Below are 18,335 nucleotides of genomic sequence, written 5' to 3' on the forward strand. Positions count from 1 at the left end.
GCAATTCATCCCAAGTTCGAATGGATCCCGATCTAAGATTTTGTAGCCAAGTTTTAGCTTTATCTTTTAAAGAAAAAGGAAAAAGCTTAAGTCGAATGGTGTTCATGCTACAATTTAGATCATTATATGTGTTGCACACTTCTTCAAACTCTCGTAAATGCATGTATGGATTTTCAGAATCTAAGCCATGAAAATTGGGTAAAAGTTGGATAATACCAGGCTTAAAATTGAAATGAGATGCATCAGGGGGAAAAACTAGACATGAAGGTGCACTAGTACGTGTAGGATTCATGTGATATCTAACTGTTCTTCGTCTATCATGATCATGTTGAGATTGAATTTCATCTTCATTTTCTTGGATGGTTTCTTCCGCCATGTTTTGTAAAAATAAAGGGTTATTTCGAATGAGTCGACCACTAAGTGTACGTGACCAAATGCTCATGCAAATGCAAATGCAAAATAATAAAAACACACAAAAGCAATAAAAATTCAAATAAAGAAAAATAAACTATAAACAAAATTAAATAGACTTGAAATTAAATTATACTTCCCCGGCAACGGCGTCAAAAACTTGTGGCGACTTTGATTGTTGCACTCCCAAGAGCAGGTTGTCCACAAGTAGTATAATTCGATGAGTTCGAATATCGTATCCACGATAAAGCTAAGGTAATTACAAGTCCACTACAATGTCTTTTTATTTATTTTTTCTTTTAGTTGTTTGAATCTTTAATTGGTAATTTTTAATTGTTCAAATTTTAATTAAAGTAGTTGAGATTAAAGGATTCACTCTTGATATTTTAATAAAGTTAACATTAACGAACAATATTGAAATCTACTAAATAAAATGGTTCCAATATATTAAATAATCATATTTATATTATGTTATATATTATTATATTATAAGTATATAATATATACCAAAACTTATAAATGTGGTCAAGTATTTATTGTGCTATATATATTTGCAAACACTAAATCAAGGTTCTCACTTTAAATGGTTGGTAAAACCAAACAAACATTTAAATGGTACCAATAAATTAATACTATGATATATTCATATATAATAAATCAAGGAATCCAATTTAAATGGTTGGTAAAACCAAACTAACATTTAAATGGTTCCAATAATTTAGTGTAACATATAGCAACAATAAATCAAAACTCCCACTTATAAGTAGGGTATAAAAATGCTTAAAGAAATAAATATAACATAAACAATAAATAATGATTAAATAATATAAAACATAGATTCTTACCTTTTAGTAACCTTATTATCATGCCAAGAGTTTCACCTTTTCATCTCAACTTTAGGAAGTTAGCTATTCATTATTCAAAGTGTAAAACTTTGAATATGAAATTAACATGCTAATTATATTTAAATGAAGAAATAAAGGAAAAATATAGAGAGAAATATTATGAACTCAAAGGTTTGTTCATAGAATGAGGGATATCTCAATACATTACAATGCACCCCTATTTATAGCCAAATTTGGGGAGACAACCACAAATAAAATATTATTTTTTACACAAAAGTCTTCATTGATGTTCCAAGATATTATATTATATTACACATCACTTTTGAAAATCTTCTTCTCCGAATTCGCTTCTTCACTTAAAAAGAAACATGTGGATAATTGAGTTGTCTAGTTGTGGTATTTTTTTCAAACCATTTGACCAAGTAATTTGAGAGATATGGTCAAAATACTAGAGCATGGTAAAACTGCCACTCCTTTGATAACTTTATTTGTTGCTTAATTTGATCCCAATTGTGAGAGGATTTTTATCTCATGCTTGCCATCAATATTGTAGAAATTAACATCAACTTTTTACAGGTCAAAGAATCATCTCAATCTCATTTGCAATGCCAAGTTTATTCTTGTTTTATCGAACCTGTAAAAAAATAGTAAAAACTTGTAATTACACAACAACTTATATTTTATACAATTTATTATAAAACATATAATATTTAAACATTTATTAAAACAAAAACTATATATTTATATTATAAAACATTTAATTAATGTACAATTTTGATGTTTATCAATTTGCAGTTTAATAATTTCAAATCATATCAAAACGTAATAAAACTTACGTCCAGATAAGCCCTTGTTGATAGAAACACGATACGGCAGTCGGATTCAAAATCAGACGGACGGATTGTTCGTAAATTAAAATCTAGTTTCAATAACTTGATTCTTTCCCGGGACCTTTTCCTCGATTCTTTCCTCTTGCTAGCCTTTAGAAAGAAGGATTAGGATATATATATTGTAACGCCCTCGAGTGATTTAATAAAATAACAGCGGAAATTGAAATAATTTACTTAGAGGAAAGAAGGATTTTAAATTTTCTTGACATAAAAATATTTTCAATCAAAAATATATACATTATCAATCAAGAGTTGCATCAAAATACAAAATATAATTTTTGATCATGTCAAAAGCTAACAAAATATCTTTCTTCCTTCCATCTCTTGTATACATATGACCCCGGCTCCAATCAACGTTCTGGCTCGTCGCTCTTATCTGCATCACATGAATAACTGAAATGAGTATAAAACTCAGCAAGTGAAACTCTTACATAACAATCTGTACATCATACTCTATAAAACATGACTTTGAAATCATTAAATACCATCTAACTCTTAAACATGAATAACATAGTAGAACATGAACATAACGATGATATTTCTCTTTTCTCTGGTGGATTGATATTTCAATAGTATCTCTGTCTCTGTACCTATATCCCATCAATATAAATCGATTACTCTGTTGGGATATAAGCCTATGGTCGTTGATCAACTAATTTCACGCAATCTCTGATTATCTCTTTATCAATCCAATAAATCATTTGAATTCTCTCTCTTGGACATTAAATCAAACACTTTGAAGACTCTTTTCTCTTGCATTCCTTTTTATACAATTGAGACATATAAAAGCCTCTAATATACAACAAAGTGTATCCATACATAACATGAATCAAATGGAAGAGAATACCATATTAAAACTATTGAAATACAATACATATAATTCATGTGAGCACAAGAAATGAATTCCACTTACAACCAATGGAAAGCTTGATTCTAATCTCTTGGTACAAATCCTACAACAATAAACCATGTATTGAGTCATCAACAACTTAATAATCACAAACCCATACCGTAAAACCCATAAAACCAACACAATCACACATTCCATGATTTCCCCCAACACCATAAACCAAGAAATAACTAAAGCCACAAGATTACCTTAGCTCCTTGAACCCAAAATGATCTTGTTCTCACTTCAATAATCCAACTAAGAGTTTGAATCAAAGGAACAAATGAAAGAAAATGAGAACCCTAGGTCTCCTTGAGCTGAAGAACTGAGGAAATGAAGAAAGAATGAGGGAAAAATGAACCAACTCTTGTATTATATCACTTAAAACACCAAAACACGATTTTACTGTTCATTGACCGCGGGTGCGCTACTCTTCTTACCGCGGGTGCGCTAGGCTTACTGAACCACATCCAAAAATCTGAATAAAACGACCGCAGATGCGCTGCCTTTCCTACCGCGGGTGCGGTAGACCTTCTGCCAAAACACCGCGGGTGCACTCTCCTCTGTAGCCAACAATAAACTCTTTGCAACTAAAATCGAATCGCAACGTCGCTTCCTCTCATAATTTGGCAACACTATCAACAAGAAAGTTGCACCACTATGTCTTGTCTAACCACTACAATTTGCCTCATACCAATTGGCTCAACATACAAATTATCATGAATTAAATTGTAACGACGCTACACTATGACTACACATCATTTATATTCCACAATACTAAAAATCATAAATCCAAATTCTTAACATCTAAACTATACTTAAACTTAACCAAATAGTCCATAAACATAAGAAATCTTAAATTGTACCGTTCACCAAGCTTGGATATTACAATATCCCCTCCTTAAAGAAATTTTGTCCCCGAAATTACGTCACTGCGCAAACAACTCAGGATACTTTCCTTTCATCTCATCCTTTGGTTCCCACGTGGCTTCTTCAATCAATTGATTCCTCCAAAGAGCTTTAACAATGCCGATCTCTCTGTTTCTCAATACTTTAAATTTACGATCCAGAATCTGGACTAGAATCTCTTGGTACGTCAAATTCGGCGTCAAATCCAATGGCTCGTGACGAAAAACATGGGAAGGATTCGCAATATACTTCCTGAGCATGGAGACATGAAAAACATTATGAAGATCTGGTGGTAAGCCTAACCTGTAAGCTCGATCACCGACTCTATCCAAAATCTCAAATGGGCCAATAAACCTTGGACTCAACTTTCCCTTTTTGCCAAACCGCATCACACCTTTAAGAGGTGCAATCTTCAAGAACACGTGATCGCCAACCTCAAACTGCAACGGCCTTCGTCTTACATCAGCATAACTCTTCTGTCTTTACTGTGCTGTTTTCATCTTTTCTTGAATAACAGCAACAACATCAGCTGACTGTTGGACCAACTCTGGACCCAACATCTTTCTCTCACCAATCTCATCTCAATATAAGAGGATCTACATTTTCTGCCATAAAGTGCTTCATACGGTGCCATGCCAATCATCGCTTGGTAACTGTTATTGTACGTGAACTCAACAAGAGGCAATTTGGAATCCCAACTACCAGGATAGTCGATAGTACAAGCTCTGAGCATATCCTCTAAAATCTAAATAACTCTCTCTGATTGACCGTTGCTCTAGGGATGATATGCTGTACTGAATGCTAATCGTGTACCCAAGGCTCTGAAGTAAATCTAGGGTCACGATAAGACACGATCGACACAGGAACACCATGAAGTCTGACAATCTCTGCTATGTACTCTTCGGCATACTGGTTCATGGAATATGTTGTCTTGACGGGGAGAAAATGCGCTAACTTGGTCAACCGATCAACAATAACCCAAATAGAGTTGTAGCCTTTCTGCGTTCTAGGAAGACCAATCACGAAGTCCATTGTAATGTGCTCCCATTTCCATTGAGGAATCGGCAATGACTGCAATGTCCCAACAGGTATCTGATGTTCGATTTTCACCTGCTGACAAGTTAAAAACTGAGAAATAAACATGCCAATATCCTTCTTCATAACTGGCCACCAATAAAGTCTACGAAGATCCTGATACATCTTGGTACTACCTGGATGTATCGAGTATGGCGCGGTATGTGCCTCTGTCAAGATGTCTCGCCGAATATCATCACCAATAGGAATGCATATACGGCCTCTGAATGTCACCAAAAACCCTCTTTATTAATCCCAAACTCTGAATTACCTCTCTTTTTTGCTCTGGCTCTCATCTCTGTCAACTGTGCATCATTGGCCTGCTCTCTACGGATTCTATCCGTCAATGTAGCCCGAATGACCAACGCTGAAAAGTGAGCAATGGTTCCCGGTACTACTAAAGCTATCGCTTCTCGTTGCAAGTCTAACAACAATGGTTTCTGGATCATAGAACTCAAAGATGAACTCGACTTATGGCTCAATGCATCCGCTACAACATTCGCCTTCCCAGAGTGGTAACTAATCGTCACATCATAGTCTTTGACAAGCTCTAACCACCGTCTCTGTCACATATTAAGTTCTTTCTGGGAAAACAAATACCTTAAACTCTTGTGGTACGTGAAAATTTCACACTTTTTGCCATATAAATAGTGTCACCAGATTTTCAAGGCGAATACCACAGCTGCCAGTTCTAGATCATGCGTAGGATAATTTTTCTCGTAATCTTTCAACTGACGAGAAGCATAAGCTATCACCTTTCCACGTTGCATAAGCACTGCACCGAGGCCCTTCTTCGACGCAACGGTATAAACAACAAAGTCTTCTGTACCACTGGGCAATGCAAGAACCGGAACTGTCGTCAATCTATTTTTCAACTCTTGGAATCAACTTTGGCATTCATTGGACCACTCAAAATTTACAGTCTTCCTCATCAGATTAGTTAATGGCAAGGCAATTTTGATAAAGTCTAAATTAAAACGACGACAATAACCCGCCAAACCAAGAAAACTGCGTACCTCTGATACAGTGGTAGGGATAGGCCACTTCTGTATCGCCTCTATTTTTGCTGGATCAACAGCTAAACTATCCTTCGAGACAACATGGCCTAAGAAAGAAATCTGCTCCAACCAGAACTCACATTTCTTCAATTTAGCATATAGCCTTTTCTCTCACAACAACTGAAGAACGACTCTGAGATGCTCTACATGAAGCTCTCTGGTCTTGGAATAAATCAATATATCATCGATGAAAACAATGACAAAGCTATCCAAATACGGCTTAAACACCCGGTTCATAATACCATGAAGACTGAAGGAGCATTAGTCAGACCGAACGACATCACAAAAAATTCGTAATGACCATACCTGGTCCGGAAAGCCGTCTTAGGGATATCAGACTCCCTAACTTTCAACTGGTAATAGCCAGATCGCAGATCAATCTTCGAAAATATTGTAGCCCCATGCAGCTGATCAAAAAGGTCGTCTATTCGTGGCAACGAATATTTATTCTTAATCGTCACTTTGTTGATTTCTCTGTAGTCAATGCACAGCCGCAAAGACCCATCTTTCTTCTTGACGAAAAGAACCGGAGCTCCCCAAGGCGAAGAACTCGGCCGTATGAAACCTTTATCCAATAGATCCTGCAACTGCGTCTTCAATTCTTTCATGTCTGTCGGGGCCATTCTGTACGGAGCCTTAGAAATAGGAACCTTCCCCGGAACTAGATCAATCACAAACTCTACATCTCTGTCCGGTGGTAAACCCGTCACATCATCCTCAAATACATCAGGGAACCCTCTCACCACATTAGAATCATCAATATTCAACTTCACAATTTTATCCATATCAACAATCGAAGCCAAAAACCCATCACAACCTCTAAACAAAAACTTCTTAGCCCCAAGACATGAAATAAAAGGAAGGACCATTGAAGTACCTGCACTGGCGAGCATACCTTCCTTATTTCGATAATCTGCAAATTTCACAGTCTTGGCAACGCAATCAATCAGTGCATGGTAAGTTGATAGCCAATCCATGCCAAGTATAATATCAAACGCAACCATCGGAATAACAATCAAATCGGCATAAACCACTCGCTCATTAATTTGAACAGAACACGCATACATAATAGACGTCGGGCATAACACATCTCCAGAAGGCAATACAACATTAAACTGGAGGGGAAGAACAGAAGGAACTAAACCCAAAGATCTCAAAAATAGTTCAGACATAAAAGAATGAGTAGCACATGTATCAATCAATGTCGTAGCTACTCTGCATGAAATTAAGATAGTGCTAGAGATCACAGAAGAATCAGGATTTATACCTTCCTTCGTCATGGTGAAGATGCGACCCTGCACCTTCTCTTTAATCGAGCCTCTCGGACAGTCCTTGGCGATATGGCCTGCAGTACCACACCGGTAGCACGTATGAGTACCAAACCTGCACTCACCCCTATGATGCCTATTGCACTTTGGACATAACGGCTTCTCTGGATCAAATGGGACTGTCGGTGCTTTAGAACTCGGGTCTATCTTGCCTTTCCCCTTGAAACTGCCTTTTCCTCTTTCGCTCGAACCTTGACCTCTTTGAGCAATAGCCTGCTGCCTTGCCTGTCTCTCTCTAGCAATATCTTTCTCATCTTGCTCGGCTAACAATTCTTTAGCCACAATCTCTTTAAATGTCACCGCCTTAGACATATTGATGTCCCTCCTGATCTCTGCTCGAAGTCCTCTAATGAAATGAACACCCTTGTCTTATTCATTTGAGGCAATATATGGGGCAAACAAACAGCCTTCCTCAAACTTCAAAATGTACTCGTCAACATTCATACCTCCCTGACGAAGCTCTAAAAACTCAGTCACCTTTCGGGCTCGAAGTGCATCCGGGAAATACTTGTCGTAGAAAAGATCCGTGAAATCTTGCCACTTCAATACCGGAACATCAACACTTACCTTGGTAGCATTCCACCAAATACGTGCAGCTTTAACTAGCATGAATACTGCACAACCAACTCTGTCCTTGTCTTCATACCTGAGATGATCAAATATCACCTCAAGTGCTTTAATCCACTCTACAGCTACCAATGGATCTGCGCTTCCTGCAAACTCTGGCGGATCCATCCTCTTAAAAGCAGTAAAGATCCCATCAGTTCCAACTGCTTGAACCACTTGGCCTCTCCCTTGGCGTCTACCTTGACCTGTACCTTGCAAACGGAGCAACAGTTGAATCTGTTCACTGTGAACCTTAGCTTGATCTTTCAGTAATTTGCCGAACTCGTCGACAACTCTCGATGAAGAGCTATCCTCACCCTCTGAAGATTTTCTCTTAGGATACATTAAATCCTACAATGTGCTCACATAATACATATCAACCAATAACAATAAATAGATGTAGAAGAAGACATACCCGGACTGTTGAAAGTAGACAAAGTCATATGCATTGGTCCGAAGAACGTTGCTCTGATACCACTAAATGTAACGCCCTCGACTTAATTAATAAAATAACAGCGGAAATTGAAATAATTTACTTAGAGGAAAGAAGGATTTTAAATTTTCTTGACATAAAAATATTTTCAATCAAAAATATATACATGATCAATCAAGAGTTGCATCAAAATACAAAATATCATTTTTGATCATGTCAAAAGCTAACAAAATATCTTCCTTCCTTCCATCTCTTGTATGCATATGACCCCGGCTCCAATCAACGTCCTGGCTCGTCGCTCTTATCTGCATCACATGAATAACTGAAATGAGTATAAAACTCAGCAAGTGAAACTCTTACATAACAATCTGTACATCATACTCTATAAAACATGACTTTGAAATCATTAAATACCATCTAACTCTTAAACATGAATAACATAGTAGAACATGAACATAACGATGATATTTCTCTTTTCTTTGGTGGATTGATATTTCAATAGTATCTCTGTCTCTGTACCTATATCCCATCAATATAAATCGATTACTCTGTTGGGATATAAGCCTATGGTCGTTGATCAACTAATTTCATGCAATCTCTGACTATCTCTTTATCAATCCAATAAATCATTTGAATTCTCTCTCTTGGACATTAAATCATACACTTTGAAGACTCTTTTCTCTTGCATTCCCTTTTATACAATTGAGACATATAAAAGCCTCTAATATACAACAAAGTGTATCCATACATAACATGAATCAAATGGAAGGGAATACCATATTAAAATCATTGAAATAAAATACATATAATTCATGTGAGCACAAGAAATGAATTCCACTTACAACCAATGGAAAGCTTGATTCTAATCTCTTGGTACAAATCCTACAACAATAAACCATGTATTGAGTCATCAACAACTTAATAATCACAAACCCATACCATAAAACCCATAAAACCAACACAATCACACATTCCATGATTTCCCCCAACACCATTAACCAAGAAATAACTAAAGCCACAAGATTACCTTCGCTCCTTGAACCCAAAATGATCTTGTTCTCACTTCAATAATCCAACTAAGAGTTTGAATCAAAGGAACAAATGAAAGAAAATGAGAACCCTAGGTCTCCTTGAGCTGAAGAACCGAGGAAATGAAGAAAGAATGAGGAAAAAATGAACCAACTCTTGTATTATATCACTTAAAACACCAAAATATGATTTTACTGTTCATCGACCGCAGGTGCGCTACTCTTCTTACCGCGGGTGTGCTAGGCTTACTAAACCACATCCAAAAATCCAAAGAAAACGACCGCAGGTGCGCTGCCTTTCCTACCACAGGTGCGGTAAACCTTCTGCCCAAACACCACGTGTGCACTGCATAAAGGACCACGGGTGCACTCTCCTCTGTAGCCAACAATAAACTCTTTGCAACTAAAATCGAATCGCAGCGTCGCTTCCTCTCATAATTTGGCAACACTATCAACAAGAAAGTTGCACCACTATGTCTTATCTAACCACTACAATTGGCCTCATACTAATTGGATCAACATACAAATTATCATGAATTAAATCGTAACGACGCTACACTATGACTACACACCATCTATATTCCACAATACTAGAAATCATAAATCCAAATTCTTAACATCTAAACTATACTTAAACTTAACCAAATAGTCCATAAACATAAGAAATCTTAAACCGTACCGTTCACCAATCTTGGAAATTACATATATCATGCATGTAAGACTAGGTGGCTCATCCTAAAGGCAGCAGGTCTCGCGCATATGCGCGACCCTTCTCGGCGCATATGCGCGAGACCTAAGTCTCGACGCATCCCCTTCACAGCAGCTCGCGCATATGCGCGCGCTCACTCGGCGCATATGCGCGAGGTCCTGTATAACTCTCTGCCACCCTCGCGCATATGCGCGAGGTCCTCTGCCTGCCTCGCGCATATGCGCCCGGCGGGGTCGCGCATATGCGCGAGGGCTCTTCCTCGCACATAATTCAAGTCATCTTCCGTCTTCCCCGGACTGATCCGTTCCGTCCATAATCACATCTCAGTTATCCACAAATCATATCAGATTACAATAATCAAAATCTCGGGCCTTACACTATCTTTTATAAATTATGATTGGCTGATATTATTCAGGATCATAATTTTCTAATTGGATCTTACGTACCTACTGAGGAAAGGAATTTACCGTTTTCACTAGATGGTAGTGAAAAACGTCAAAACAGTAGGGGCGAAAATTTATGAAGTAAAAGTCCATACTTTATATTTTACTAAATATTTTTAAATACTCATTAACATTTATCTGTTTTTACTTTTCAGTACAAATTTGACAATGTCTTTGATTCGCAATCCATTATCTACAATACTCGACAAACACGTTTTAACTGGACCTAATTACCTCAATTGGCTAAGAAATCTGAAAATCGTCCTAAATTCGGAAAGGATAGCATATACACTTGCTGAATCGCCCTTTGTTGAGGCCCCGACTAGCTGCACTCCTGAGAAATTGCAGACTTACAAGGATTGGTGTGACTATGACTTGCGAGCCAAGTGTTAAATGCAGGCTTCTATGAATGATGAGCTGCAGAGGCGTTTTGAGGATGCAAAGAGTGCTGCTGACATTCAATTGCATCTCAAAGAGCTCTTTGGTGAGCAGACTCGACCTCTTAGGCATGCTAACATCAAGGAGCTGATCACTTTATGCATGCAAGATAGGGCTTCGGTCCATGAGCATGGCCTAAAGATGATTGGGCTTGTGGAGAAGCTCGTTGACATGGATCTTATGTTGCTTTTGGAGTTGACCACTGACATGTTGCTCTTGTTGCTGCCTAGCTCATTTTATCCTTTTGTGATGAATTTTAAAATGAACAAGCTGGAGCCTACCCTTGAAGAGTTGGTAAATATGCTTGTTACCTTTGAGTCCACCATCAAGAAAGAGAAGTCGGTTCTTTATTTGGGTTCTTAATCTGGTACAAAGATTGGTCCACATGGGAAGGGAAAGAAGCATTTTTTCCAACGTCCCAAGTAGAATGTGCCCTTGAAGAGGCAATCTTCGAATCCCCTTGTGACAGCTTCACCAGTTAAGGCTGACAAGACTACTGATATCTATCATCACTGCAAGAAGCCTGGACATTGGAGGCATAATTGCAGAGAATATCTTGCCCAGAAAGGTTCTGGAAACGGTATGTTCTATATTGTAGTAAACATTTCAATTAACTCTACTTCTTGGGTATTAGATACCGGTTGTGGCTCACATCTCGGTAATGATTTGCAGGTGATGTGAAGAAGTAGAAGGCTAATGGAAGGTGAGACCTTCTTGAGGATGGGAAATGGAGCAAGACTTGCTGCCAAGGCCATTGGAGATATTTTGATATGAATCCACGTATGTAAGAATAGCAAACACGATTAATCTAGAATCGCGCCCTCAATTCAATAACGAACAAGGAATCGTTGTTGTTATCCCGACCTTTTGAATCAGGTGTTACGTGATATTAACCTCTAAACTATGAACGTCTTAGCAATAAATAATCACAAGAAAACAATCGACAATCGAACGAACCTTCAAAGAAATCGTCTTTGATAATCCGCGAAAGAACAATCGACAAACGCCACAAAGTATAAACTTTGATAAGTTTGATTTTGAACAAAGCAAAAGCTTCAATTGTTTGAGAGAAAACTCAAAAAGTTTGATAAACTTGATAATAATCTGAATTGTGCTAAAAAATTAGTTCATATCTCTTTACATATCAAAATGATGTCAATATTTAGTAGCCAAATAATAAAACACTAAACTAGGAAAAGTCTGTGCTGCGCGCATATGCGCGCCCTGAGCTCGCACATATGCACGAATGTCTCTACCTGTATGTTGCATAATTTTCCCTCGCGTGCATATGAGCGGCCTAGTTCAGGGCCCGCATATGCGCGAAGTTCTCTGTTCAACACTTCGGTGGCAGTGTTTCTCGCGCATATGCGCGCCTCGTCTTGGCCCATATGCGCGCGCATATGCGTGAGGCTCGCGCATATGCGCGCCTTGTCTCCGCGCATGTGCGCGAGGTCTTCTGTTCACTTTTGTGCTTCGCTTTGCGTAGATGCTTGAATAATCTTCATATGACTCCTAAACTTATTCCCATGCATCACGAACCCTTCAGCACTCTATACATCGCTTGTACATCCTTCTTCTTTGCTCATAAGCCCATGCAATGCTTCATTGAACATCTTCAGTCATCGCCTCGTGATTGGTCCCTCCGGCAACTCTAAAGGGTCTCATGCTTTCCTTGAGGCTTGACCAACCGTGTTCGCATCATGTTAACTTGCTTTTGAACAATGATTTTAAGTTAATTTTAAGAGATGTTTTGTTTGGACCTAATTTTGTGAAAAACATTGTTTCAATTTCTATGCTTCACAAAGATGGATATTTTTTTATTTACAAAGGTGTTTGCATCATTTACAAGAATGAATGTTTGATAGGTACAGGTAAGCTTGAAAACGATCTCTACAACTTAAAATTGAAAGATATTCCACTAAACTATGTCCAAGAAATAACAACAACAAAAAAGCGGAAACAATATACTCTAAATTCGGCACAATTATGGCATGCTCGATTAGGACATATTTCCCTAAGAATGATGAACAAGCTAGTGGGAGTAGGCATTTTGATATGTCTGATATTAATTCTCTCACGACATCTGAATCCTGTCTAAAAGGAAAGATGACCAAAATTCCCTTTAAGGGCCACGTGGAATGAGCCAAAGGATTATTGGATTTGATCCATGCCGATGTATGCGGTCCGCTTAGCATCACAACTAATGATATGAATCCTTGTACGAAGAAAGTCAAACACGATTAATTGGAATCGCGTCCTCAATTCAATAATGAACAAGGATCGTTGTTATGATGTCCCAATCTTTTGATTCAAGCAATACACGATCTTCACCCCTAAGATACATGGTTTAGTAATAAACTATCACAAAGGAACAATCAAAACTCAATCGAACCTTAAAAGAACTCGTCTTTGACAATCCGCGTGAGGAACGATCAAAAAATGCCACAAAGTAAAACTTTGATAAGTTTGATTTTGATTACAAAGCAAAAGCCTTGAAAAAGTTCAGAAAAAAATCAAAACTATTGTATAAAATCAATGATAAACTGAAATGTTTTCCAAAAATTCGTGCAAATATGTTTACATAATGAAAAATAGATATCAAATCTAGTTGCTAAAATAATTAGGAACCTAAACAAGGAAACACGTATTTTCTCGCAGCTGGGTCGCGCTCAGGCGATAGGATTTGTGTAACACCCTTCTTCTATACTTGACACGATTAATGATACTTATGTTCATAATCAAAATAGTGTTTTATGATATCCTTTATTTTGAAATAATTCAACAAGAGTATAAATTTGAAGGTTTATAAGAATTTTGGCATGATGTCCCCACATTTTGTAAAAGCCAAAACTTTCAAGCAACAACAACTATACGTACATATAATCATATTTTCGTATACAAACATACTCTGCATCGTTATACACAAAGTCATAAACATTGTAAAATGTGTTTCAGACCCTGACATAAAGTCCCCTATGATACATATGCGGAAGCTATACAATAAGACGTTCAGGTTCTTGTCGAGGTAAGGCATGTCACAAGCATAAATTGGCTAACCGGTATCCTATGTATTTTCATTACATGATCCTGCAATACATGAACTATGTGAGTTTATAAAACTCATGCATAGAAAGAACATAAATATCAATTCATGATCAACAATGAATCTTTAAACCATGTCATACCATAGCATATATTCATGTTCATTTTTGTACTTGAGCCTCATTAGTTGACCTGTATTGCTAAGCTTTCTTTATTATATAGCTACTACTGTGTTGAACGTCAGGGAGCACCTTTGACAACCCCACTCCCCATGAACATATATTGGCCAATACGTTTGGTGGACTTAAAACCACCCATGATGTCAACAAGCTCATATATCATATAAAAATCAGTTATTTTCCTTTTCTTTCATGTTCATGTTCATGACATAGCACTCACTAGTAGAATTTTTGGTTTTTACTTCGCCACTGGTTACTTCGACGATTATTAATGATGAAGTAATATATACTGATCAACTTCGGTAATAATTCTGACGAAGTAAAACATTATATTTTACTTCAAAATTTTAAAACACGGGCTTCACTTCTAATTTTTTGTAACATTTTACTTCGATAGAGTAGTTTTGATGAAGTAAAACATTAAAAAAATTTTAAAATTAATATTTAGTGAAGTAAAAAAATAATCATACTTAACTTTTAATTTCTCTTAGTTACTTTGTAAAAGATGAACCGATAATTAATTTTTATTCTTCTTTGAGTTTTAAATTGCAGCGCCTAAAATCTGGAATGATCACTAGGCCATGAATTTAAAAAAAATTAAAAAACATAAAATTTAAAGATTAAATTTGAAAAGGAGACTAAAACTCTAATTTTATTTATCGAATTAAAATACACTTTAGATTTAATCTAGCAATTGTAAAAGAGAAAAAGAAAAAGATAACGGTTTTACATGTCTTTGAATTTTTTTTTTTAAAAAAATTTGTAGTGAAAAGAGAAAAAGAAAAAGCGCAACCCATTTCCCCCAAAACTCATCCCGTAACCCTCTCAAATTTCTCCCATGCCTTCCACGAGCATCTCCTTCTTCCAGCTTCTTACGCCGCGCGTCGAACCCCAGCTGCCGAAGTTAAGAGCGCAGTAGCCAGCTACCTTTTTTCCCTAACCTTGAACAATCTTCTATGCCACGGATCGGAAGAACAGGGTGAAGGAGAGCCCTATTTCAGCTGCATTACGTTCGCGAACTCGAGATCGAACTTTAGGTGAGATATTGGCCTCATTTCCTTTTTGTTTTGGTAGGCTGATGTTGTGTATTAAAGTCATTTCGGTTCCCCTGTTTTCCCGCTTAAATTCAGCGAGATGCTTGCGAGATTTCTTGGTCCGATTTAGGTGAGTTTTAGCTTTGTTTCTTTGTTTGATTTTTGGTTATTTGAGTGGGTAATCAAAACCCCAAAGTTCCCTGTTGTTCCAGCTAGTGTACCTGAGAATTCGAGCTGGTTTTCGATCTGTATATTTATGCAATTGAATATCCTACGGTAGGCTATTTGATGGAATAATGGGGCATTGCCGGTCCTTCTTTATTTGTTTGATAATATTAAAATGATTTGGCTAAAGAGATTCTTTGATATTTTTCTGTGAAATGTAACAGTACTTGATAAAGAATATGTACTTATATCACATATCACAGCACTATGATGAGTGTTTCGCATTTATAGAAGAAGCAAGAATCACAGGTGGTGGGGTGTTGGTTCAGTGCTTTGCTGGAAGATCACGAAGGTGTGTTTTTTTTTTTTTAAATTTTTTCTTTTCCACAAATGATAATCTTGTTAAAATTTGAAGTGGTATGTTGTTAGGGATGATGCAAGATGATAAATTAGTCTTATTTTTCGCTTAAATACACCTGACTTATATTTTAAGTGAGTCGACAACTTACTGATACTAGAAGTTGAATTTTTGAAAGAGTTTTCTTTTGTAAATTTGATTCCCCAACACTCAAAAATACCCTAAGCCTTTCATGCTTTGCTTCCCTGTTGGAAATGGTATGGTCATGAAAACATATTTGAAGTTGTACAGGATCCAGCAAAGATTTAAGATTGATTTAATCTCATCGTTTCCTGTCTAGCCCTTTGTCCAAAACTCTCCTTGTAAGAATGTTCACACAAAAACGACAATGTCCTCTAAATATGGCATAACCATATGCAGCACCTTTAAATCCCCACTGTTCTAATTTTTTTTCATTTGTACGCTACTTAAAGTTTGATTTTATTGTCCTTATATTTTACTTTGAATCTTATCAACTATGAATAGCTTAAATTCAAACCTGAAAATTTCTGCTAAGTACCCTCTGGACCAGAGAAGAAACAATAAATTCTTGTGGGTTTGTGGATATTGTCATTTCTTTTGGATGAATGATCTTATTAATCTAATTCATCTTGTATTTTTTACATTTCAGTTTGCAGGATCAATCTCGAACCAATGTTACAACCAATCTCAATATGATGAAGTCAGAAATGAATGGAGCAAATTCGTCTACTCTTATGTAGGTGCTTAAATGGATCGTGTGCATTGGGATAAATATTTGGTTTGTCATTGTGCATTTTAGGATATACTTGTGGAAATACACTTTTTGGCTTTGTGGATATACTTGTGGATATATTTTTGGGTTATACTTGTGGATTTGTGGATTGGTAGATATATTTGTGGATTCGTGGATTTTCATCATTTTTAGATAGATAATTTATGAATCAAATGAATGTATTTTAAGTTATATGTGTGTATAGTGGTATTATGGTATATTAATTAAATTATTAAGCACTTCACAATTACTGAGTTGTGAAGTGCTTAATAATTTAATTAATATACCATAATACCACTATACACACACATAACTTAAAATACATTCACAACTTTACAAAAAAAATGAAGTATTTCAAATCGACTACTTCGTCAATAAATATAAATTGTGAAGTAACAAAATATCAAATACTTCAACAAATAAAAATTCTAGCGAAGTTATAGAATATATTTATTTCATCATAGTTTCATAACATCGAAGTCGTTCAATATAAACTATGAAGTTATATATAAGCTATTACTTCTGTACTTTACGAAATCAATGAAGTAAAAGATGTTATTTTACTTCGGCATCGGTTTAATTTCGGACCGATTTTTCCTCATTGAATAGGCCAAAGATTTCGCTAATTTCTTGGATACGACTTCGGTTATAATGCGAAGTAAAATGGTATTCTATTACTTCACGTGCATCTACTTCGGTAATTATCTACCTATGACTTCATTTAATATGCAAAGTAAATCAAAGAAATTCTACTAGTGACTCATCTTCAATATTCATGAATGTCTTACATATTTAATACATAACAATGGAATATGATGCTATGTTTTCATCAATAAACGTACTAACAATGTACATATAGAAATAATCAATGGGAAGAATTTGAATACATAATATTGCTCATGTATTATTTCAAGTACATGCCAACTTACAGTCCAAGCGTAAGAATACTTGTTTGAGGCGATGTTTCTCGTTCCTATGCTGTCGAACATATTCGATAATCTAATCGCTATGTTTATACTAGGTGAAACTCACCCCTACCTATATAACAATCAAAGAGTTGAAAACTTACCCTAGGATGTTCTTGTGATGGAGAACTAATTTCTAACTTCAAAATGAAGAAGAAGAAGAAGAAAAGAGCTTTTGGGAGGAAGGGTTCTTGTTTCTTTCGTGTTTTTGCCAAGTTAAGGTGGAAGAAGTGGCAAGAATGCTTCAAGATTTCGAAACTTATCTTTTCCTACACAAATCTGTACCGCCCGGGCGCGGAAATTTCTGTCCAAACACTAAATTTTGGTGCACCGGTGCTTGGGCAGTAAGATCTTACCGCTCGGGCGGCACACATTCTGCCTCTGCGTACAATTTCATCAAAGCTCGCTCCAGAAACATCTCTTCCCTTCATACATAAAAGATGTAGCCATATTTCTTGGCTTGCGTCTCCAATTTGCCTCATGTCATTTGAAGGTTTGAGTAAAAATTGATGCTCAATCTACCGAAATGTGTCATTGTAGGAATGACGATACACATGACACACTTCGGGGCGCATTGGGCTCGTCTTTCACAATGATTTGGACAAAACCCAAAACATGAAGTTGTAACCTTATATCTTAAATTTCTAATGGTTGTGGCCACACACAATTTGGATCAATATCTAAATCATTATGCTAAAACACGTAAGAACTTTCATATTTTCATTTCATTTCCTGCAG

At 36.5% G+C, this 18,335-nt stretch overlaps 1 long non-coding RNA gene across 3 annotated transcripts; it reads left to right on the top strand.

Annotated features, from left to right (window-relative positions):
• The first annotated feature begins 15,040 nt into the window (after positions 1-15,040).
• Positions 15,041-16,824, top strand: LOC142505450 (uncharacterized). 3 transcript variants are annotated; one of them, XR_012804418.1, is made up of 3 exons: positions 15,041-15,446; positions 15,706-15,833; positions 16,510-16,824. It is a non-coding gene; the product is annotated as an uncharacterized LOC142505450 (long non-coding RNA). The 3 variants fall into 3 exon arrangements; XR_012804419.1 differs by having other exon boundaries at positions 15,745-15,833; XR_012804420.1 differs by having other exon boundaries at positions 15,773-15,833.
• The last annotated feature ends 1,511 nt before the right edge of the window (positions 16,825-18,335 follow it).

Source organism: Primulina tabacum, chromosome 10 (assembly GCF_025594145.1).
Source record: "Primulina tabacum isolate GXHZ01 chromosome 10, ASM2559414v2, whole genome shotgun sequence".
NCBI lineage: Eukaryota > Viridiplantae > Streptophyta > Magnoliopsida > Lamiales > Gesneriaceae > Primulina > Primulina tabacum.